We start from the raw sequence: 25,050 nt of genomic DNA, 5'->3' as shown, positions 1-25,050 counted from the left end.
CAGGTGGCAGCTACATTACTTGACAACATTGATGTATCACATTTTCATTTGAATTTGTTCATATGGCAAGGGAAAATGGAACCAAAGAGAACACAGACTTCAATTTCACTTACAGACTACAACAAACAAAAACTATCTCATGCATGTCACCTTGGGAGAGTTCAACGTGAATTTTGTCAGGCCTGCACTAGTAAGGTCTTGGAATCATCATCAACAATTCTCTGGTATCATCAGCTTAGTGAAGCAGCACTAGCCAAAAAGGCTGTTAGAATGTTGGATATCATTAGGAAGGGTATTGAGAACAAGACAGAGAATATCTGCTCTGTATTTTGCGGAGCTGTGCAACTCTGTAGTGCCCAAATCAGGGGTTACCAGAATTTGAACAAATTCCTAGTTAATGATGAACATCCTACCTTGGAAGGGAACCTGGAATGAGCAGCTGCAAAGTCCTTCAGCTGTGGAGCTATTTAATAATTGACTGTCCCATAGATGCTTTCTAGCAATCAGCTGACAGCGTGGACTTGAGCATCAGCAACGTGGAAACTAAACAAGGGTTCTTTGCCCTCTGTGTGTTATGACGCTTATTTGCTTGGTTGAATCAGTGTTATTGGCATCTTATTATTGATAAAAATAATTTCATAAATGGAGGAGAATTGTTTGAAACTAAATACACTGGTGTTACGGGTGGGAGGCAAAAAAGGGCTTTTGTAGCATTTTGATTCATGGCATCTTCCTTCAAGTGGAAGACATAGCTCCAAAAATGTGACTGAGTATGAATGGCTGAAATATTTGCCTTCATTAAAATAAGCTGTTACAAATGGCTCAGACCAGCAACTACCCTCTCTGATTCTCAGAGACTTCTGCAACCATCTTAGGATATTCATACTAATGTTGCTTCTTGGTTTGGACTCAGGCCATCCGAGAGACTACTTATGCCTTTAGGATGAAGACGATAGCTGTGTGTATCCACTGTATAACATTACTTTTTTCAACAAACTTGGAATCTAGTGTCAACAAGCTTGTCTGTATCAGAGACAGAACTCATGGGGTGATGTGAAGTACCCAGAGATCTGATAGCCATCACAAACTAGAGATCATCTTTCTCAATCCATGTTTGTGAGCTCTTGTACAGCATAAAATGTGGAGTACAGCCAAGAACTACCCTTACCTCCTCTTCAGTCACTTAAAAAGAAGCAGGCCATTGAGACTGCTGTTCTTTTCTTTGTATCACTAAGGCAATTTGCTTATTACTGCCTCGTTTCTACATTCTTCTTGTATGCACAGCATAAGTTCCATTATGACATAGTTGTATGCAATATCTGCATATTTTCCCAATGTGATCATTTGAGTCTATTGAGATCTGTTTTTTACTTCCGAGTTTTTATGAAAGACAATAAATACGTTTTTAAAAACCTAAATAAATACCAATTTTACTTATGGGACATGGAACTGTAATTCTGTCCCTCACAATTTCATTTTCTTGCTCTTTTGGGACCTGTTTCAAGATATTAACCATCCATCAGGATTGCATACGCAGAAAAAGAATAAAATCTCTAGTATCCACTGAACAGTGAGATTATAACTTCATCTACTTGCTTTAAACTATGTGTAAATGAAGCCAGTGCTGTGCTGACACTATTCACTTACTGCATTGCTATCTCATTACAGAGAGACTAATGGCATGTAAGAGTCTCTTTGCTTATTTTGATGGAGATTTGTATAATGATTGTTTTCTAACTTTCCTGTGTCTTTTATTCACCAATAAATTATTACTTGGTTGCTGTAGACAAACAGAATCCTCATTCCTGACTTGAAAAGGACAGTTTTAAAATTGTGCTTCTTTCTGTATCTGTGGTGTTTTTTAACTTGTTTAAGAGAAAGTACAAGAGGAAAGGCATGAATTACTTAAGAACAAGACTGAAAGCATGGAATGCTCGTATGAAGAAAGAACTGAGAACTAAACCGGATTGTCACTTAAGAAAAGGCTATTTTGAACACTGAAGTTGCCATGCCAAACAACAGGGTGTAGTTAATACATTGCAGTGGTCTATGACTGCAGTTCTCAAAGGAAACTGGGAAAAGGAGAGATGCATAACGCTAGTAAGCAACTGTTTTCTATAAGGACTAAATAAGCATAACTGCAGGAAATATAAGGCTTCTTTCAGTATTAGCATGAGTGGTTTTCACTAATGCGTGCTTCCAGTTATATTCAGATATCATCACTATGCATGTCTCTCAGCTGGGAGAAGATCTTAAAGTGTCCTATATGGAAGCTTGAAAAGGGGAAGATTGATGTTTATGAGGTTGTGGGGAAAAGGAGTTGACTGAAACTGGCTTATGGCTACATTTTTCTCCTGACTTTACGCCTTCATGGTAAAAGAACATTATGACAAAACAAGTTTTCCGAGGCTGGGGTCAAGCTGGTGGCCAAAGGAAGCACTGGAAAATCGGCAGACTCTAGCTCCACGTCTTGGTCTCCTCTACCCTGGTGCGTGCAGGCTGTGCACAGCCGGTGGTGTTTCCTGACTATGTGCTCCCACCAGTGAAAGCAGATGACAGTGGGCTCCTGCTCCCAGCCTGACATATCTGCTGTCCACACACTTCACTGAAGTTCTGTGCCACCATTCCTCTTTTTGCCTTTCACCTGCATAAAATCTGTTTGCTCATGTGTCCTGGAGGTGGGTTTTTTCCTGCAGAACAGGAAAATGACTGCATGTGCTCCTGTAGTTCATAGAATTTGGGACATTACTTTCCTGCTACACCAGCCAGCGCTCGCTACCAAAATGCCATCTGAAAGGTACCTAGGCAGTTTGCTGAAGTCTGTCAAGGTCATCTAGGACCAGTGTTATGACTTTTTGACAAAATCTTTATATGGCCTGACTTTGAGAGGCACCAGCCCCTGCAGTTATGTTGGTTGAGTGTATAATGATGAAGATCTGGGAAAGCAGCAGCAGCCCCTTAAATCTGGAAAAGCATCAGTAGAAGCTGGTGGAGCATGCCTGCACAGTTCAGTAGAGGTACCAGCAGAATAAATCCCAGATTTTCCATGTGCAGATTATCGTAGCACATGTAGTGTCCATGCTGTTTTTCCAACCATCTATTATTTTGTTATCTTTACTTTGTGCTGACACTTTAAAGGTCATAAAGAATGGCTAAATCCTTTTAGCTGTGTACATATCTTGTGCTAGAAAAGTAATGGAAGTCATGGCTACCTTGCCTTAGAGCTGTTAGGTGAGCTGTACAGTTTTATATAAACTTCGGGAGAATACTTTGTGTTGTGTTAGAAATTGATTTTAAATCTTTATCATCTGTTTTCTGCAAAACATAAAATCTTAAAAGCAGCCAAGACTATTTTGTAAATGTTAATTACAGAGTTATCCTTCCTTTATTTATCCTCTATCTGAAGGAGAAGCTGTAAACACATTTAGTGTAAATTACATAGGCTCACACGAAAAGGAATTTTCCAAAATCTGTCTTTATTCTTCATCTCTTATCAGCTTAAATTAGAAAACTTTGAATTAGAAACATTGTGCAACTGCAGCACTATTATGGGGAGAGGGACAGTGAAGGATTTGCAAATGATTTTTTTTGTTTTATACGTCTTCCTCACTTCTGGAAGTTGATATGAAATTTGCTAGTCATAGGTTTCAGTGCTTACAAGGTGGCCAGATCCTTGCACTGAAATTTAGCATAACATAGTCCTAGTTATAAACAGATTAATCTAACTTCTTCATCAAGCAAGACCATTATATTTGTAGAATTACAGTATAAAATTCTGCATGGGTCAAGTGTTCTGACTTGCCTGTTATTGTTTCTGTTTTAAACCCCTGAACTTCTTACCTCAGTTATATCTATAGGGACATGTCTCAAATGAGATTTGTCTTTATGTTGTTCATTTGAATTTCTATTTTCTGTCTTGTAGAAATAACTGATATTTAGAGGGAAACATGGTTAAATGTGACATAGATTACTTCAGAAAATTATCACCATGACTCAAAGGTTCCAGAGTACCCCACACTGGAAAAATCTTTCCATTCTGAGAAATGCAATATACATATGATTTTAAAGTAGGCATTCAACATGGCACTTAAATTGCAAATCATATATCCCTAAAGTTTGTCACCTTTATTGAGATGAAAATTTCAGCTGATAACAGTTCCCAAAGTTCATTAAATGATTTTGATACAAATGTTATTGTATCAAGTTATATTGGAACTGAAAATGTTATTCGATTAGATTGACTAGCTGGATCGTTTCATACTGTTCAATTTTTCAGGTTCACTGTACATTTCCTAGCTTTTTATTGGCCTGTGCTTACTCATATATTTTACACATCTGTGTAGGTTTTGTGAAAAGAAAGCAACTATTTTGAAAATACTTGAATTTTTATCAGGACATTTGAATATACATACCCAACAGAGTTTGTGTGTGTCCACCTGGGTGAAAGAACTCCTGTGTGGAATACAGCCTAAGATGTGTTAGGTGCTGCTCCTATCTCCAGCAATGGTATGAAGCTGCTACCTAAGAAGGGAATATAAAACCAGGGCATGTGCCCAGTGATTACTTTTCTAAGACTCCATACAGGTCATAGTACCTGGATACCTAAAAGCTAGTCATTGACATGTTTTTTTTAATCTCTCTTAGAAATATTTCTTTAATCTCATTTACTTTTAGTATGTACAAAATCCTGTCAACTTTCCAAAATTTAATGATGTGCCATGAAAAAAACACAGTTTAACTTCCTACATGATACTTAAGGGCACTGCTTGTTTTTTATATTAGGATAAACAGTAAACAATATTGTCCTATTTACCAGTATGTGCATATTCACAGTGTCTTTCTCAAAGTAAGTATGTTACCCTGTCTTATTCTCAGTGTTGAAGTTGCATTGTACTTGGTTCATATGCACCTTTTCTTTACTTTCTGTAGTTATGCGATATTTGTGTGGTTGGAGTGAACCAAACTGCATAGAGTAAACAAGATGTGAATGTATTCTGAATTTATGGAGTATGTGCTCATAAAACACTCAGTATTAACTGAGTGACACAAATCTAAGTACATTATTAGCAGAAAGTAATGACTTAGGTACAAGAGCCGAAATAAGCATGAGTAAAGCTCCGATCCTGTGATTATATCCACGCAGTCACCCCCAGAAGGACTTGGAGGTTCTCAGTCAGTGGATGGCAGAAGCTGGACTCAATTACTCTTAAGAGACCAGAATGAGTTACGGCTTTTGAATCTGTTTATCTAAGTCTGGCCAGATCTAAGACTACGCTTAGGGAAACATTTAGTAGTCTAAATTTGATATTGTTGTGGGTCCATTTCAAAATGAATAAGAGTATTCCACAAGGTGTATAATTTATGTTAGATTCCATATGTGTTAAATTTATAAATGTATATGTTAGAAACTGGGTTTCCCAAGCAACTGTGGCCACCTTGTGGATTCTGCAAAAGAAAATTATAGTTTATTTTGTAAGAGAGTATCTAGGTCAGTTTTGATAGTTACAAACTATTCTTAGTGTGTTATTGGTCCTGGTTAATAACTTCCAATCAACACTTCTTTTTTGTTAGAAATGTATTCTTGTTAGTAGATGTAGTAGTACTGCTACCGCTGTTGCTTCTACTACGAAAACTGTGAAATACCTGCTTTCCATTATAAAGGTACCATTTTTTCATCTAAATATTCTTGAAATTAATAAAGTTCTGCTGGGAGGGGGGAGGAAAGAATTATTTCCTGATGCTGTAGGCCTTCGTATTGTATTTTTCTAATATCTCCTTCACTTCTTAAAAATAGATTTCTGGGAAAGAACACAGTGAAGGTGTGGTGAGTTGACCTTGTCTGTCTGCCAGATGCCCACCCGGTTGCTCTTTCACTTGCCTTTTTCAACAGAAAAGGGAGAAAATAAAACAAAAAATCTTGTAGTTCCAGATAAGGACAGGGAGATCACTTACCAGTTACCATCATGGGCAAAACAGACCATGATGCCAGCAGCCTACCCTGCTGCCAGCACCTTGCCGTATAAATCCAATAAAGGAGGCAGAAGAGGTTTTAAAAATAAAGCATAGAGCTGACATGAGAACAGTTATGAATTAGCATTAACATATAAAGGCTTGAAATGAAAGATTTCCAAATTCAGTTGGTTAAAGCCTGGTATTGTCAGTCTATGAAAAAAACTCAGTTTTTCAAACAAAAAAAAAGATTGTATTCTAGACAAGCCATGCAAAATATATATGTATTTTTGTCACCCTAGATCCAATTTGGAAATGCTCATGTACAAAGTTTTGGTTTATTCTGAAAACACATACCCTACTGAGATTCCAGACAGTTGCAATCTTTTTCCCATAGCCACTGCTTGGAATAAGAGCATCCCTTGGAGAGGCTCTGCTCTGAGCCCCGCTTCTGAGCCAAGGAGCCTGCAGGGAGTCCTGAGCAGAGACTCTCTATGTATCATGTATCTTATTTCTCTGTGCGATGTACTTCTCTCAAGGGTGCACCACAGTGATGGACTGTTATCATATGATACCTTAGTAATGGAGATCTGTGTCTTGGTAAGGCCAGACAGATATAAAGCAACTCATCAACAACTCAAATAGGATGCTACGTTAGGGGTAGACCAGGAAAAGACATTCAGGGTGGGTTTTTTTGTGTGTGTGGTTTTGGTTTTTAAATTGCAGTATACTGTAAATTGAAAATAAAACCCAACCCCAACCATTTCTTTTTATTAATTTGTTCCTTTTGTCATTATCTGGAGTCTTGTCTTGTAAACCCTGTATGTTTTTGCTGTTTCTTAATTTTATTCCTGTATGTCCTGCTGTTGTTAATTTAGATGATTATTAATTCAGATTCACTTGTGGTCTAGAGGCTTTTCTGTAACTGCAAAGCTATGTTACTTTTTTTAATCAGAAGAACTTTCCCTACATTTCATTCGTCAGCTCATCAGTCATAACTGCTTCACATTGTATTACAACTCCCCTATAAGAAGATTTCACTGATTTTCAGATTTCTAAGATTCTTCGCCTTAGATGACATGTTAAAAAGTTCTTAATTGAGCAGCTTTAATAGGTTATTTTATTATTCGTTATTAGACTTAATAAGACTTTTTTTCCTCCTTTTCCTAAGTTTTGCTTCCTGAATTCTGACTAAATAAAATGGATTATTTATCCTTATACTTCCATTGAATTAGTTCATTCATGAAGTATAAATCAGGCTTACGTAATTTTTTTGACTCTCAGTTCCAAGGAAGAGCTCAAGATGCAATATCATGGCTCAGAGAGCATATTTTAAGTTGTTATCACACTAGAAAGAGCTCTCTTGTCTCAAACTGACAATATATAAAAGGTAGTATTCTGTGGAAATGCCTTCGTGAGACTTCTTGAATGCCGGTAAGAACTTTAATTAAAAAAAGCAAAGCTCGATTATTTTTGATTAATGTGTATTAGTATACCTAAACATTCTTTAAAAAGTTTGAAATATTAACTGTATAAACATGCCTAGACCCAGATCCTTCTGGATCCATCAGACATCATTTTCCTTGAATTAAAACCTACAGTGTAGAAGTGGCATTATCAATAGAAATTGGTGTGGTGGATTCGTCTTTATTGGTTCCTTCCTTCTGGTAGATCAGAGGCCTACGTGAAACATTTAACACATATGCAAAATTCCATTAATACTGAGAGAGATTTTTGGTACAATATGACCTTTCAGAAAGTTTGTTATAAATGCAGTGGCAAGCAGCAAGCAGTGTTAGGAAGAACATTGAAAGAATAGTGTGAGATAGTAATCACAAATAATCATGGAATCATAGAAAGGTTAGAGTTGGAAGGGACCTTAAAAATCATCTAATTCCAACCCCCCTCCCACAGGCAGGGACAGCTTCCACTACACCAGTTTGCTCAAGGTCCTGTCCACCTGGCCTTAAACACTTCCACTGATGGGGCAGCCACAACTTCTCTCGGCAACATGTTCAGGTGCCTCGTCACCCTCACAGTGAAGAATTTCTTCCTAATGCCTGATCTAAATCTACCCTCTTTCCATTTAAAGCCATTCATTCTTGTCCTGTCAGTATGTGCCTTTGTAAAGTCACCCTAAAGATTTCTTGTAGACCTCCTTTAGGCACTGGAAGCTGCTCTATGGTCTCCTCAGAGACTTCTCTTCTCCAAGCTGGACAAGCCCAACTCTCTCAGCCTGTCTTCATAGGAGGGGTGCTCCAGTCCTTGGATCTTCTTCGTGGCCCTCCTCTGGAACACACTTAAGCAGGCCTGGAATTCACTGCACAAACAAGCCATCATTTGTATGTTTTTGTTCCCAGTGTTAAATGCTGCGGGCATGTTTTCTGCTCCTTGTTCATTGTACTTTAGGATTATGCCAAGTTTTCTTTCTTAATAGTAGTGGTGTGTTTCTAATGACTTACCACAGTTTTAATTATGGCATATTGCCTTTTATTCAGAAGGTTTGGGGATTTTGGGCCCAGCACTGGATATTTGTGTCTTCAGTTTTATCTCTAGAACACTATGGACAGGAGCCTAAAAATGTTGGCAGTTAAGTGGAAGAGCTGAGAACAGTCTATTGAGGCAGAATATGTGCTAGCACAATGCATTTAGAATCACCTTTGGGAGGAAGGGGAGAGTATATCCTTTCTATCTTTGTATTACATGAGTTCAAAGGGAGACTGATCAAGTGCTCCGAAGAGGAATCCATTAGGTCCTACTCAGTAGAGAGACCATATAAGGCTCAGGAAATGCTATGAAAATAGCTGAAGGCTAAGTGAGTAATGGGGAAGAATGAATGCTTGCCCTGCTTTTACTTTTTCTTAGACTGATGGCCCCAGTTTGCACTAGATAGGAACTAAATAGCTCAGTACAGTGACATACCTTTCTGTCACCAAAAGAAGCAAGGTCATTTACGAAAGGATAGGGGACAACGATTCTTCTTATTCCTTAGAGAACACTTTGTCTTCCATAGGTTGTTCAAAATGCGAATTTTTGATGAAAATTATCCACTGAAGTTGGTCTTCATTAGAACTTTCTCAGAAATCTTATTAAAATAATCTCTGTTACTCTGCCTACCTTTGAGCATTTCACTCTAAGCTTCCACTGCATGTATAAATCGTACATGAAACCCCTGTGTAATTATTTCAGTTTTGTGGAAGGCGACTGAGGTACAGTGAAATGACTTGTCTGAAGTCATGCAGGAAGTTTGTAGCAGAGTGAAGGAATTAGGGAATTTAAGAGTATATAAACTAGTTGGAACTCGCTCTTTTAGGCATATGCTTATGCTGCACATAGCTGCTAGTCTGTAATTCAGATGCTGGCTGAAGCAGGCTTCTGGAAACAAATACTGATGAATAAAGTGAACATGCCTAATTTAGTCTCAGGCAGAACAGGAACTGCAATTAGTAGAATTAGAACTTTAGATGACATTTTTGAAAAAGCAAGCAGTATTTGAAATAGGAAATACACTCCCAAACCTGAACTTAGTTTAAAGGGGAGCTTTCAAACAAATAGAACCTCATTTAAAAACATCAATTCCTAAGAAACTGTCCAGGATGACTGATCTTAAAGGATGCATTCAAATGTACAGGAATGCAAAAATGTCCACTTTTATTTTTTTTCATGCTAGCCTTGAGAGAACTCTTTTGCTGAAAGATTGAAGTCCTTCCTCCAGAAATACATGCTTGTTGGTTGTAAGACAAATACCAGCCTGGAAGCAAAGTACTTTTCTACAAAATTGTTGGTGGAGAGGAAAAAGTCTGTAATATTTTATATATAAACAGCTTAAATTCCTGCCCACTGAAATGTGGCTCAAGATGAGACATGAAACAGTTTGGAAGCTCAGGTGTACTCGTGTCTATTCAGATTCTTTGCAGTAGAACTGTTTAGTGGAAAACAGCATGACATTAATAAGGATCTCAGACTGTGGAGTCCAATGTTGATCCTTACTTATCACTGTTAAATAACAGAATGAAAGCAGTGAAGCACAAACTCTTCGCTGATTACATCTTTATTGACAGCTGAAGAGAAAGATGCCTGTGCCATTAGGAGTTGTTGCTGCAGTCCCTAGAAACTTGAAGTTTGTTGTGAAAAACAGCGAAGGCAAAAATAAAAGCTGACTGTGGCTTGGAATTCCAGACATTTGCAGCAGATGATGAAAATTATGCTATGCCGAATTACAAAACTGGCACTGAAATAACACTGAAATGCCATTAAGTCATCTTTATGCCTCAGTACTCTCCACCTTTGTCTCACCTGTGTGTTCCTACACATCTTTGGATGTAGCTATCTACACAAATACTTTGGCAGTGAAGTAAGCTTGGGTGGTAGGGAACAGAAGTTGAATGAGGCATGATTTGTTAAGCTGTTGGTATTATGCTTGACTGATAATCCAGTGTTGTAGCATTCCCACAGTCCTGCTCTCTTAATTGTTTAGGTTAGTGACCTGGCTAGAATACTCTGTCATTCCTTTGTAGGCAATATAGTTGAGTTTGTTCCTCTAGGGAATGGTTATTGTAGACTCAGGTTTTATCCCATTGCATAGTAAGGTTGTAGCAGAGTTGCTTACCCAGACCCAAGTGGCAGGACATGCTTTTATAATCTGCAGTTCTGACATAGTCTCTCTATTTGCCTTGATAATTTAATCGTTCTTTCACGTATGAATCTTGTCTATTGCCTAGGATTAAGAAAGAAACAGGCAATGGTAACTGTGGACAAGAGGCACAGACAGTAAGACTCTTGTTCTTTTGCTGGGCTCTTTCTCTGGAGCAGTTGTGAGAAGGTTTTTCTTGGGAGTTTTGGATGATTGCATAGTAGAAGCTAATTTGGGGGAGGGGAGGGGCAAATTACAGTGTACTGTTAAATCAAAGTGGAAACTCTCAGGAAACAGGATTAAGTTGCTCCCTCCAACTTTCTTTTTAGTGACCCTGTCAAAGTGTTAGGCTGTTACCTTGCTAATCGGGCTGGGTTATATCCCAGGTCATCAACTTTACATAAGCTTTTCTTTGTCGCTAACATTCATGTACCCCATGTTCTTCTGGCTAGCTAAACATTTAATCAACTATGCTTCATCAGTTTAATGATACCTTGCTTTTGCAATCATTTTGTCAAAATGTCTGGGATTAAGTAAACTTGAAACCCAGACCTCATGTCACCAGTCAAGAAGCAGTCATCTTTATACCTCTTTTTTCCAATTATGCAAGGTCAATCTCTATTTTCCCAATTTAGACAAAGCTGTTTTATACTATTTGGATAGAAAGTAAACAGTTTGTCTTGTAATTAGTTTGTTTCCAGTGTTCATATTCTCTTCTCTTTACCCAAAGGTCAGAAGAGGGCTGTGAAGAGCTGTGCCTTTAAAGAGGCTTTTATTAGAGCTAATTAGGATTTATTCTTGTATTGTACAGGGGCTTTTGAGTGTGGGTCAAAACTGTAATCCAGGCACTGCGTGAAGTTAGGTTCTGTAAGGCTTACTGTCTCAGAGTAACTATTGGCACGTAAAAAATGATAGTAAATACTCTTTCCTGTTGCATGTAGTTTTCTTTTAAGAACCTGTACTAGGTACTATAAAATGCAGGTTAAAGCTGTCCATGTGTATTTTTCTACCATTTTTTTTTTTTTCAAGCTGAGCAGTACCTTTGCCCTTTTGTTTTCCCTTTTTATATGACAAATGAATATCACTTTCATGAATTTTTCTCAAAGATACACTAGGATTCTTTCTGTCTTTGCTTGGAGCCAACAGGGCATGTGTCACTCCTAAGTGTAGAGCTTGGGCTCATACTTTAGGAAGAAGAAGAACAGATTTAAAGATGTTTCCCATAAGCTTGCCTGCTACCATTTTCCATGGCAATTCATTAGCTGCTAGGAAAATGTAAATGGGCCCTTTGGAGCTATTATTTTGACAGCCTTATGCTGGAATTTTGTCTTAAAAGTGCTACATAATGCAAAGTTATCTTACATGGATGTGGTTTGGCATATTTTAAGGTTTTGTGTTTGCTTTTTGTGTCAATAATACTTCTAGAAAAAGAGCAAAGAAAACAGCCATTTGTCACATCTTTGGCAAACACTCCCCTCCCTTTGCTTTGTTTTAGATAGCAAGCTAAAGAGCTTGTTTTCTTACTTTGGCTTACAACATTCACTCAGTTGTTGTTTAATAAAGTTGCATCTAGATGATTATTTTTGTATGTAATCAGAACTTTAAGCTCACAAAATGTAATCAGAAGAGCTTTGGAGTAAGATTGTTTCTGCAAAAGTATTTTTAACGAGGGAAAGGTTTTTTTAAAATTTATTTATTTTTTTTAAATTCTAAATAAAAACTATTTTACCTGTTCTATTTTTTTAACTTTCTGTGATGGCACTTCTCAAAGAAAATGTGGGTTTGTATGTATTTCTGATTCTTTAGATAGATTTCTAATACAGGTATAATTGTGTTAGCAGTGTTCTTTGTACTGCAGCTCAGTTTAGAACTCACAGCTTTTTCAAAGCCAAAACTGCTTTCTCTTCTTGTTTTGGCACGATTGTACAGACCTAGTATTGTTGCTGAAAAGTGTTAGAAATGTGCCACAGTGTGACTGTAGAATGCTGTGAAACTGTCAATGGGGTAGCCTGTGGGTCATGCTGGGTTTCTTTGTTTCGGTTTGGTTTTAATTTTCTATTCTTTTGAGTACTCTCTGACTTTGGCCCATCATATTTTTTTTTAAACAAGATCCAGGCACTAGACTCTTTCAAGTCAAGCCAGGAAAGTGGTTCCCAATGGGAATATTTGTGTTCTGTTTAAACCTACTCACCCAGAACACAGTAAGCGGGTCACTTCTACTACAATATTTCTTTCAGAGTGGTAAGAAGTTCATAATAGGCTCATACCAGTGGTTCAACATTGTCTAAAAAAACCCCAAACCCAAAAACCCCACAAAATCCAAAACCCAGGAAAAAAACCCCAACCAAACAAAAAAGACCCACTCAAAACCCCCACCCAAACTAAAATAAACTAACCACAAATCCATGCAAGCCCACAAACCCAGAATCACAGAATCATTAGGGTTGGAAGAGACCTCTGGAGATCATCTAGTCCAACCCCCCACCAAGGCAGGACCACGCAGAGCAGGTTACACAGGAATGTGTCCAGGTGGGTTTTGAATGTCTCCAGAGAGGGAGACTCCACAACCTCCCAATTTCTTCCTCATGCTTAGGTGAAACTTCTTGTGCTTTAGTTTATGGCCACTGCTCTTTGTCCTGTTTCTGGGCACCACTGAAAAGAGTCTGGCACCATCCTCCTGGCACCCGCCTTTGAGATATTTATATGCATTAATTAGATCCCCTCTCAATCTTCTCTAGACTAAACAGGCTCAGCTCCCACAATCTCTCCTCATAAGAGAGGTGCTCCAGACCCCTGATCATCCTTGTGGCCCTCCGTTGGATCCTCTCCAGTAACTCCTTGTCTTTTTAATGTATTTTTAAATGCATGAGCATTTGTTAGAGAAGGGGTAACTATTGAAGCTTGCCATTCTTGTACAGCTTCACTCTGATTAGTTGTACCTTGCTGCTGAAATTGCATTTAAAAAGAAATCACTCACCTTGGTTGCCTTCCTTCCAAATACTTCTGCAACATTTGAGTTATAAGCTGTTAAATCAGTATGGCCTTCCCTTTCATATTCTATCTTGTCAGGACAAAATTTTGCTAATCTAGGGAGTATCCCAAAGGGAGAGAAAAACAAAGCACAGATTATTTGAATCATGGAATCAACAAGTCTGGAAAAGACCTTCAAGATCATCAAACCCAACCATTACCCCAAGACTGCCAAGTCCACCACTAAACAATGTCACTAAAGGCCTTATCTACATGTTTTTTGAACACTTCCAGGGACAGTGATCCCACCACTTTCATGGGCAGCCTGTTCTAATATCTGATCATCCTCTCGGTGAAGAAATTTTTCCTCATATCCAGTCTAAATCTTCCATGGTGCAGCTTGAGGCCGTTAAGTCTTGTCCTGCTGCTTGTAACTTGGGAGAAGAGACTGACTCCCACCTCACTACAACCTCCTTTCAGATACTTGTAGAGAGCAATAAGGTCCTCCCCGAGCCTTCTCTTCTCCAGACTAAACAACCTCAGTTCCCTCAGTTGTTCCTCGTCAGATTTATTCTGCAGGCCAGCTTCCTTGCCCTTTTCTGGACCCGCTCCAGCAACTCCATGTATTTCTTGGTTTTTTTCCCTACTTTTTTCCACTCGCTGCCCTTCACTGTTACTATTTTCTGTCTGTGACGCAGGAAAATTTAGTAAGGTTAGAAGATATTTCTGGACTTTGAAGCACTGTGGGGTTTTTTTCTAATTAATTTCCAAAACAACCTTTTGGACCTTTAGGAGTGACTTTCCCACTGTGGGAGACAGCACAGCACTGGGCAGGGGAAGGGAGCTGGGTTGGGGTGCTGGGGTGCCCAGAGAATGCAAGATGCATCAGGGGTGCTGGGCACTGGCTTGCGGAGTGGGGGCTGGAAGAGTGTGAGTTGTGTGGGGTTACCATCTGGGGAGGTGTGGACAGCTGTGATGCCAGTGCAGGTGCCAAGGCAGTTCATAATGTTGTAGGGAGGTAAAGCCCCCCTAGCAATCTTCTTGCAATCATACATAGATAGGCAGAAAGCCTGATAAGGATGAGTTATGAAATTTATGAGCCCTAAGAGGCCTGGGTATTGCATATATATATGCATTTGGGTATTTCTGCCATCAAATTCAGAATTCAATAGTTATAGGTATGAACTCAATTCTTCCCTCCAGTATCATGTTTTCTGTTTGGTCCACCTGAACAGGAAGACAAGTCTTGGTACTTACACTGTTAAGGAATAAAAACAGTAGAGCAAATTCACTTTACCTTTTTATTTGTATAAATGTAGACTAAGAGGAGTTAGAAGTATATAGTGAGGTGAATTGAAGCTTACAGCTATGTTATGCCATGATCCCCTGATGGTTGAGATAATTGAAGGACTTTTCCCCAAGAACTGAGGTTTTTAGTGTTTGTTTCTATGCTGCTAAGGTGTTCCCCAGGTGCCCTTGAGGGCAGTCACCTGTACATGTAACCTGCCTCCTAGGAATTGGGCTTAAGGAAATTATTTAGCACGTCTCATGGAAAGTTTTCAGTGCACCTCTAGTTTACAGCACCTTGCAGAGGGCACTTGACAGAAGAATGTTTCCCGCAGCACCCAGTTGTCTTGTGTGTCAGAATAGGGATGGTGGTAATGATAGTGTAAAGAGGCAACTTGCAATTTTTTCTTTTGGGGTTGTTGCTGTACAGGCTATAATGTCTTTTGCACCAGGGAATTAGGGATTGAAGAGTGGCACAGTAAAAGCAGTATGATCACTGGGTACTAAGTGATTGTATTATTACTGGGCACTGCTGTGAAATATGGAGCAGTCTCAAGAGCACTCTAGAAGTAAATATGAAGCAGGTCATACTAAGAATGTTTTCATAAGGTAATCCCATTGGGTTTTCTCCTGCTCGTAATATTTTGGAGAGGAGAATCAGAGACTGTTTCTTAGCATCCTAGATGTGTTGAACAGAATTTACCTGCTGTGAAGCCAAATATTCAATATATGCCATAATGATCCTTTAATTTGAGCGTGATAACTGTAATACTGACAGCAGCTTAAGTAGGTAACCCAAAGGAACCTCAGTAAAGATTTCATCATGATTAACTCATTTGTCATTAACTGTTGTATGGAATTAATGTGGATTGAGAATTGCATTGCAATTTACCAAAATACGAGCTAGCGAGCCATCTGACAAGGAAGATCTATCACTGCATGAGAATTAAAATCAGCAAAGCAAATGACATGACTTGATATAGCTGCTGACCTAACGTTCCTTCAAGCATCTGAGAAGCATGATAATTCCAGTGCAAACACAAGTGTGTGTGGGTCTACATTATGCATAGTTTTAGATCACCCCTCCCACATTTTAAAAATACTTGAATGGTTAACTCGTTGGCAGCAGAGTTTCAAACACTGTTTGCCATGACAGCTGTTTGGGAGCTGGCTTTGTGGCAGGGATGAAACAGCCGGCTTCTGACAGGTTGGCAGCAGGTCCTGGCAATGAAAATGAGCTAACAAAGGGGAATGACCACTCAGCTCACAGGATCCCATGTGCTAAACCTTCATAGCTGTGCAGTAGTTAACACTTGGTGCTGCATTGTCTGCTAGCTGAAGAACGTGGAAAATGCAGGTTAAATTTTAGAAACAGGCGTAGGACCAAAGTTAATTAGATTTGGACACATAGCAGTTGTAAGCAGCTGGTCTGCTGTGGTTTAAACTTATTATGTTCAATTTAGTTTAGCTGATGCTTTGTCTTTTTATCTTTTGACTTCATTGTGATATCTAGCCCACTGTCTGTCTTTGGACACAGACTTCACAGCGCTTCGGGGCAGAGACTGCTCTTCTCGCAATTCTTTCAATCCCTGATAGATGTAGGCTTTGATCACTTCTTAAGGCCCCATTTAAAATGGATATAACTAATGATGTTTAATAATAACCAGCTTCTGTAGTGCTTAAGTGTACTTTTCTCATTCTTCTGCCACTTTGTGTTTGTCCTTTATGGATATTCTTTCACTGAAAGCAGTAGGATCTTTTTATAACCTAGAACATACTTTTGGAAGCTCACAGGTGTGGAGAAATCATTACTAGGCAAAAATTAAAATTTAATGGATGTGTAAGCAGACTGCAAGCTTAAACATCTGATGGGATACAGTGGGAAAAAAAGGCCAGAGGCAGCTTGCGAAAGTGACATGTGCATAGTCCCAGGTTTCAGTTAAACCCTATCTCAAATTTTGCAGTGATTTTCATTTGAATGTGTGATTTCACTTGAGTCTGAAAGTGATATAAATCAGAAAATAAGAATGTCATCTTGCAGTCTGAACAGACTTTTATATTGTGCGAGAGAATGCTGTAGGCTTTAACACCCTGATAATCCTGTTCAGGAAGTGAGGAAGAGTAGGAAAAATCAGCAGTCTGGAAAAAATCTGTAAGAGCACAAAGTGGCTACTGCAGCTTTTAGTTTAAGTAAATATGAAACCTAAAAGGTGGGACTTGGGATGCTTTAGGAAAAGCACTAAGTAGATTCTAAAAAGAAACTAAACCCAAGCCACGCTAATGTGGAAACCTGTCCATTTTGCAGCCATCCTGCAGACACTACTCCCAGGAAAATATCCTTTGACTGTAATGCTTGTACCCTAAATGGGAAGAACAGTGCTAATGGTAGGCTGTAATGAACTCTAATATAAAATAAGTTCTTGATTGGCAAACTGTTTTCTACATTGTATTTTTATATTGATCTCGGGATAATTTCCTATTGTTGCATTGAATGAGGAGCCAAAGTATTATTCATACAAATAGAATTTCCTTTTCTGTCTGTCATGGTCCATCATCTTTTTCACAGTGATACTGGAAGGGATACAATGCCTAATGTAATATTTCGCTTTTATTTGTTTTAATTAGAAGAATCCATTGGAATTTCTATTTTGCAGGAAATTATTCTAAAGAAACTACACCTTTTAGGAGCAAGCACTCCACAGAAGGGATAAAATTATTTAGGAATAAATTTATTTGTTCAGTTTCTATAGGAAGTGGCAAACCCAAGACTAAGGTTCTTGGCTCAGCCCTTGTCTCCTGACTCTCCCAGGCCACTTGCTCATTGTCATCTCTAGCAGCAGTCAAGCAGTCTTGGGAGCCAGGACCTCGAGCACAGGGAACTTCTTTAGACAGTGACCTACAAGACGCCTCTGTGGCAGGGCTTCCCTGGAACTGCAGTCCCTTTAGACCTCAGGATTCATGATGTGGAGGCAGTCCAGTTGGCAGGTCTGCCTGGAGACACTGCAGGCTTTGTTCCCTTTCAGGTCACCAGCCAAGCTGGCAGGAAACCTGGCAGGCTTTTGATAGGACCTGCTTCTCTTGCGGCCAAGTCATATGTTGGTGCCCGTGCTGTTGTCTGTTCTCGTGTTTTGTTGTATTTTGACCAGAAATTATATTTCAGATCTGAAAACCTTCCCCAAAAAAAAGGTTCACTTAAATATGTAAGTTTCAAAAAAAATTTCTGATCCCAATGAGTCAGCATTGTGCCCCAATTCCTACCCAACTCATTTTTATCCTACTGCTAGCATGGGCTGCTTCATGACCATCAGCTACAGTACTCCATAGGGAAATGCCAGTTCCCCAAAACCCCTTTAGGTCTAATTTGGAAATTAAGCAGCACATAAAAGCTGAGTCTTATGCTAGCTGTACAGACCTATGTCTGTCTGGCATCAAAATACTGGCCCTTCATGGTAAGGCTGAGGTAGGTATGGCTTCTTTCTTACTCTACCTTAAATTTTCATACAAAAGCTAACCCTCAGTTTTCTCATTTAACTTAAACATATACTTTTTTCCCTCTTCTCTGTATTTATTTTTTCTTTTTTGATTCTTAAGGCATGAAACTACTTCCACTTGAAGTTAGAGGTCAGCCCTCTACTTGTATAAACAGGCTCCAAGACATGGATTTCAGGAAACTCAAAGATTTGTTTATTTGTTTATTTTCATGAATGCTAATGAAATCATAGAGGTGGTATAGTAGTCATGCAACTTTGATTTTGTTCAAAGAAATACGAGGTTGCCAGAGATTGCTAGTTTCCTTCTGTGAAATTGTATTTATAGGGATGGTTTCTAGCCCAAAAGTAAACTATTTATGTTGCTTAGTGATGCTGGGATGGTTTGCCAGAATGGGTGTTGGAAATATATTTTATTCATTGACAAAGAGGTGAAATACCCAACTGATTTTTGACTAAAACCTATACTGCAAAAAGAGGTGGTTGGCAACATGTTTTAAATAAACTTCAGAAAGATGACATTGGTGATGACTATTTGACAAAGAGTTGTTTCATGCAGCAAGTGTGTGATTCTTTAGTCTTTGCTATGTCAGAGACATTATAATTAAATTGTCTTGGCAGCTATATTTAAAATCCATTCTTACTTGCTTCTTAATCTTTACCTTATGTAAACTTTGTAACCAGGCATCAAGATTGTTGTGGTTTAAGCCCAGCCGGTAACTCAGAACCACGCAGCCGCTCACTCACTCCCCTGCTTCTTCCTCCCCGCGCTCCCAGAGGAATGGGGAGGAGAATAGAAAGAATGTAACTCCCATGGGTAGAGATAAGAACAGTCCAGTAACTAAGGTATAATACAAAACCACTACTACTACCACCAATAATAATAACGATAAGAGAAATAACAAGGGGAGAGAATACAATTCCTCACCACCCACCGACCGATACCCAGCCTGACCCAAGCAGCGATTTGGGCCTTCCAGGTAACTCCCCCAGTTATATACTGGACATGACGTGCTGTGGTATGGAATACACCTTTGGCTAGTTTGGGTCAGGTGTCCTGTCTCTGCTTCCTCCTGGGTTCCCCTCCTCCCTGGCAGAGCATGAGATTGAGAAAGTCTTTGATCGGAGTAAACATTACTTAGCAAGAATATTGGTGTTATCAGTGTTTCGACTAAAGTTGAAAACACAGCACTGCACTAGCTACTAAGGAGGAGAAAAATGACTGCTACTGCTGAACTCAGGACAAGGATTCTGAGTACTTTTTTTATATTACTGTATGTAGAGAATATGAGATGATATACCAGGGGTTTAATCACAGGCATTCTTCCAGTCTTAACTTCTATATTCTCTAGAAATCCTTGCTTACTGTCCTTCAAACCACATACAAGTCTTACCAGGATCAAGAACCACTTTCTTGACAACATGGCCAGCAAAAATGCAGTTTTGTAAACTAGTTTATAAACTGTTTTGAAATTGGCAGATGAACCTTATTGGCAGCTTCTCCAGTCAGACTTAAAGAAACACATCTGACACGCTCTTTGGAAAAAATGGCCAAGTGCTGCAAGTTCCCCCTCACACTGTTTTTATTCATATCCTTAGTATCCCTTGACTCAGGAGAACATCCCTGTGTGAGCCCACCTGCCAGTAGCTTCAGTCTGATAAGACAGTCTCGGGCTGCCTTGGGAATGCTGAAGTAGCCTTCAGAGCACCCTGCAATCTACCCAGAAATACTGAAGTGTAGCACAGCATCTCTTTACTGATTTGGCAGATCTCTTGCTTTGAAGAGAAGATTCACTCTCCTAGTCCCTGTCCTATTTTCCTTCCTCTGGTGCCTGTATTTCAGATTTTAGCAGCATCATAGCCTCCCTCCTGTCCTAGGAATGGATTTCCTCTACCAGACCTTGCTGTTGTGGTTCCATTTACCAGATTTGCCTGGCATACAGGATCCCAGAGTTGAGGACAGGCTATGATTTAGCAGAGGTTCCACAAGGTAAAACACATTGTGTCACTGCTACCTTAGTCCTTTCATCACTGATCTCATGGAATCCTAGGGTACACATCTTCATTTACTTGGAAAGATGAAGAGCTTGGTATTCCTTCCGAGTTTACACCATCTTTAGCAACACGTCTTCTGTCATTTAGCATGGTCATTTCTATCTTCCTCACTGAGCCAATGTTACTGACCAAGAAAGATGATGGTAGAGGACGCAGGGGGGAAATAAAGTACTAAATGCCACCAGAAGGTTCTGCAAGACAACAGATCATAACAAAGCCATCTCCTCATCACCAGTCTTGTATCCTAGGTCTGAAACACATTTTAGGTGTCATTTGCAGAAACTCACATAGTCTGGAAAGGTGATTTCAGAATTTGTTGGAGGTGGCTGTCACCTGTACTAAGCATACCAAGTGGAAGATTGTGACTGCTATGAATACACATTGTCTATGCTGTGAAACGTCAAGAGTTATGCCCTGTACAGATCTGGTCAACTGGTTCACTAATCCCAAAAGTTTCCATATTTTCAGACCAAGGTTAGTAGTTTCTCCATCTCAGAAACCCATTTATCTGCCTACTTTGATCTCAGTTTCCCAATCCAAGGGATATCTGTACCCATAACATCTAGTCCTCCTACACTGTGTTTGTTCTCAGCACCTTGGTCTTAACATAGCTTTTGCTTTTACGTATTCTTAATGACATTGTGCTTGCTAGGTTTGAATAACATGGTGGAACTATCTTCAGTAAGCCATTTGAGAAATCTTGCACTGGGTCTAAAACCTGCTAGTCAGCGGGAAACTCTTCATGGCACTTTAGTTGACACTGAATCAGGCTTTTAGTAATTATGTTGTTAAATTAAATGTCTATTTGAAAAGTCAGAAAGCCATGAGCTTATGTTATAGGAGTTGCTGTTTGTATCACCAAAAAGTTAAATAACTTATTCACTGTAAGACCAGTTATCTAATATAATTTACACAGAGCACAACTGGCGTCTTGGTAATATCTTTGCCCCTTTTATTACAGAGCCTGACTTTGCTGTCCTCTTGTACCCAGATCTCCCATTACATCTGTGGGAATTTCACACAAGACACCTCATAAAATAAGGGCATTCTTGAGTATATATTCTGCTGTAATACTTTGGTTGTAAGACAACTTTGGTTTAAAAACTAATCAAATAAATAAAAATCTGATTTTATAAAAGCAAACATTGAAGGTCAATTTCATCTATAAAGAAACTGCACAAGGTCTTATATGTAATACAAGCTCCACCTAATCCCATCAGCAGTCCATGTTAGCATTCTTGCCCTATGTTTACTGCTGTAACATATTTGATTTAGTATTATCCTAACTCCAGTCTACTGTGCATAATACTTCCGGGCATGCTTTCCATGATAATATACTCTAATAAAATAATTGCCCATGTATTTTCAGTATATCAGATTTTCCTTTCTTTAAAATTATTTGTTACATGATCTAACAACAAGATTGTCTTACACAGAACAACCTAGAAATAACTTCTCTGATTTTTACAAAAGTGGCATCCTAAAAAGTCTAAGTTTAGTGATCCGAAGTACAAAATCCAGACTGGATTACTGCAGTCACTTATTTGCTACCTATCTAAAATACTAGCTACATTCTCTCTGTTACTGGAAAAATCAAAGCATTTTTAAACAGAGAATGTGAATTGTTCGGCATGTCCTACTTTACAGAGGAAGTATTGGGTGTGACTTGATAACAGAAGCAATTTTGCTTCCAGTTTATTTGACGCTTTCAGCTCTGCCCTCCAAGCGTCCTCAGCCCTGCTTCACAACCCTAAGAGCTGAAGCCACCTATTTCAAGAAACACAGATCTTTCATTCTGCATCTCCCTCTGCTTCTTTCTCACATGCTTAGCTCTCTTCATTTCACAGAGACTAGGAGAAAAAAATCCAAAACGCTATAAACCAATACATTTGTATTTAATTTTTTTGCACTTCATGGCTGACACTGCTGATATCTTTAAACCTGCATAATTTAATTGGATTTCATGAATTATTGTTGTTTAGTGTGGAGGAAGAATGTTTTATCTGATGGGATAGAAGTTACTACTACCATGAACAAAGGAAAGTTTCACAACCTAAGGCACAGAGCAATGATGTCAGAGGAAGAATTTTCTGCCTGAGTAGAAAATTATTGACAGCCTTTGATAAGAATCACAAATGGTGCCCAGATATCATTAAGAGAAATCTAAGAAGGAAAGAAAGACATGGAAAAATCTGAGAGTAAAGGAGGAAAAATACATATGAGTGAGAACTGGTCTTCAACATGCTGCATCAGAATCAAAATGGAGTTTGTGGCGGTGTATTTTAGGGCAGAGATGTACTGTTTGATGGGACTCTGAATTCTGCAGGCACTTGGGGGCACCAATAAGGACCGGTTGCAGCGCTGACATGCTTTAAAAACTAGCAGCTTGAGAATTCTGCTAATGTTCTGGCAGCATGACAACTCATTCTTTCTCACTCTTCAGAGGCTGCAGGTGCTTGACTGCACACATACAACAGTATTCGTGACAGGGTAAGGCAGAAGGACTGTAGCAGGACAGCACCTGCTACAGTCTCCACAGGTTCTCAGTACAATTCCCCTAATCATTTGCATTCTTTCAGGTAAGAAAGAATAGAAACCCAGGAATTTCACCAGGAATTTCAGGGAATATGTGCACCCACATAGAGAGTTGAATGCTTCAGAGCAGGGACTAGAAAGATGATACTATCAGGTGTTTCAAGCCCAGTATGCTTTTCCTGTGGATTAGGTCATATCCATGAAATGGAAAATACCCATTATGGAAAAGGAGGCAAATAATATTTTATAATTCCACTTCAGTTCTGAATAAATCATGGGTTTTTTTCAGTCACGTGGCTGGTTCAGAAGGGATGTTTTCAGTAGATTAGCAGCATCACAATCTTTGTACACCTTTCCATAGATTATGATTTATATATTAATTTCTTTGATTATGTATATTATGTCTGTTAGAGTTAGCTCTCTATTCATTTTTTGCTTTCAGCTTCTTGCAAATAATGTCTTGTTGATAATATGATCTCTGTATAATGTGATGTTAGTTTTTCAGTGCTCTTGATGTTTCCACATGAACATATACCTTCAAACAATTTTCACATGAAACTTTGGTGTCAGTTATTTGTCTAGCTTATTGCCAACCCTTGATGTGTAAATCTTGTGAAACATCTGTCCTCAGCTGCAGTTGAATAACAGGGATCGTCTGACATAACTAAGCTTTCCTCACCTAGTTTATCAACAAAGAGCTGCAATGCCATAGAGAGTTAGACAGTCTTTGTGCTGCCTTTCAGAACTTCAGTATTAACATAGTTAAAATGTCTTCCTTGATGGGTTATTATTTCTTTCAGAAGTAGATCTGAACAGAAACTGGAAGGAATATAGTCTAGCTCTCACACTGATTTTCTTCTTGAATACTTCATTCTCTGCAAAAAAGAACACTGATGTTCTTTGTGGTGTGCCTACAAGGGGATAAGTACAGTTGGGTCATCCAAGAGCAGTAGATGGACCATGACATTACCTATTCAAACAGTAGCCTGTGTGTGTTTGCCAGCAAATCCTCCCTGTGCACAACAAACTTACTGTTTTAGCAAGTTACGCAAGAGATTTTGTCCTCAGAATTTGTTTAAAAGTTTCCTTCAGAAGATTAATTTATTTGTATGAATATTTATAAAAAGGCCCAAAGAAATACAAAAAATCAATTGTAGAGATGCTCATTGTTAGAAGAAGAGCGTGTTATTAACTTAATGTACTAATCAGCAGGAATATTTCACAAGTGCCCTTCTAGGTACACAACCACACAGTGAGATGCCAAAACAGCTAGGCAGAATGGCTATATTTCTTAGCAGGGAGGAGCTGCTGCCTTCTTTGCGCTAAGAGGTATAGTAGGATCCGAATAAAAATACAACTCAGTAAAGCCAGTAAAAGATCAGAGTGGGGCCATCATCTTTTGGATTCCCTACTTCATTCTGGAAGACTTTTAAGAGACATTTTATAAAGTGAAGCTTGGGCAAGAAAAAGGCTATTACCGTGTGTAAGGGAATATCATGCAAATAGTAAAAGTGGAGGTTTAGTTTCAGGCTAATGCACGTCAAAGAAGCATTCTCTTCACCTCACTGCTATCAAACCTCTGGTCTTCTCTCCCCTACATTTTCATTAGAGAGAGAAAAAAACATTTTTCAACCAGGATAGACACCAATGCTTCATCTTACCAGCTGTAGCACTCCTGTCCTGTCCTGTACAGCACCATTCTCATTTCAGTCAGGTATAGCTCTGCCCCTCCTTACCCACTAAGGCTTTTCACGGCTGCTCAGTCCTGCCTTCTGCTGTATTCCAGCCTGCTGTTACCCTAGGAGGTGTCTGATAACATTGCTCTTACAGCAAGATTTCTATCAAATGTCATCGTCAGAGACTGATAAGCTATCACCTGCCTGCAATACAGAGAGCAGGACTGTGAGACAAGGGTCTGGATATTTCTGCTTTATAGAATCATAGAATTAGCTAGGTTGGAAAAGACCTTCAAGATCCAAGTCCCAGCGTTACCCCAGGACCGCCAAGTCCACCACTAAACCATGTCACTGAGGGCCTCACCTACATGGTTTTTGAATGCTTCCAGGGTCAGTGATTCCACTGCTTCCCTGAGCAGCCTGTTCCAATGCCTGGTCATCCTCTCTGTGAAGAAAT

At 39.1% G+C, this 25,050-nt stretch overlaps 1 protein-coding gene across 2 annotated transcripts in view; it reads left to right on the top strand.

Annotated features, from left to right (window-relative positions):
• Positions 1-25,050, top strand: part of MYO16 (myosin XVI) — a 391,786-nt gene that overhangs the window by 41,357 nt on the left and 325,379 nt on the right. The gene's annotated exons all lie outside the window — the stretch shown is intronic.

This window comes from Strigops habroptila, chromosome 2, assembly GCF_004027225.2.
Source record: "Strigops habroptila isolate Jane chromosome 2, bStrHab1.2.pri, whole genome shotgun sequence".
Taxonomy (NCBI): Eukaryota; Metazoa; Chordata; class Aves; order Psittaciformes; family Psittacidae; genus Strigops; species Strigops habroptila.
Note: the sequence above shows the minus strand (reverse complement) of the source record. Positions and strands in the feature narration are given on the sequence as shown.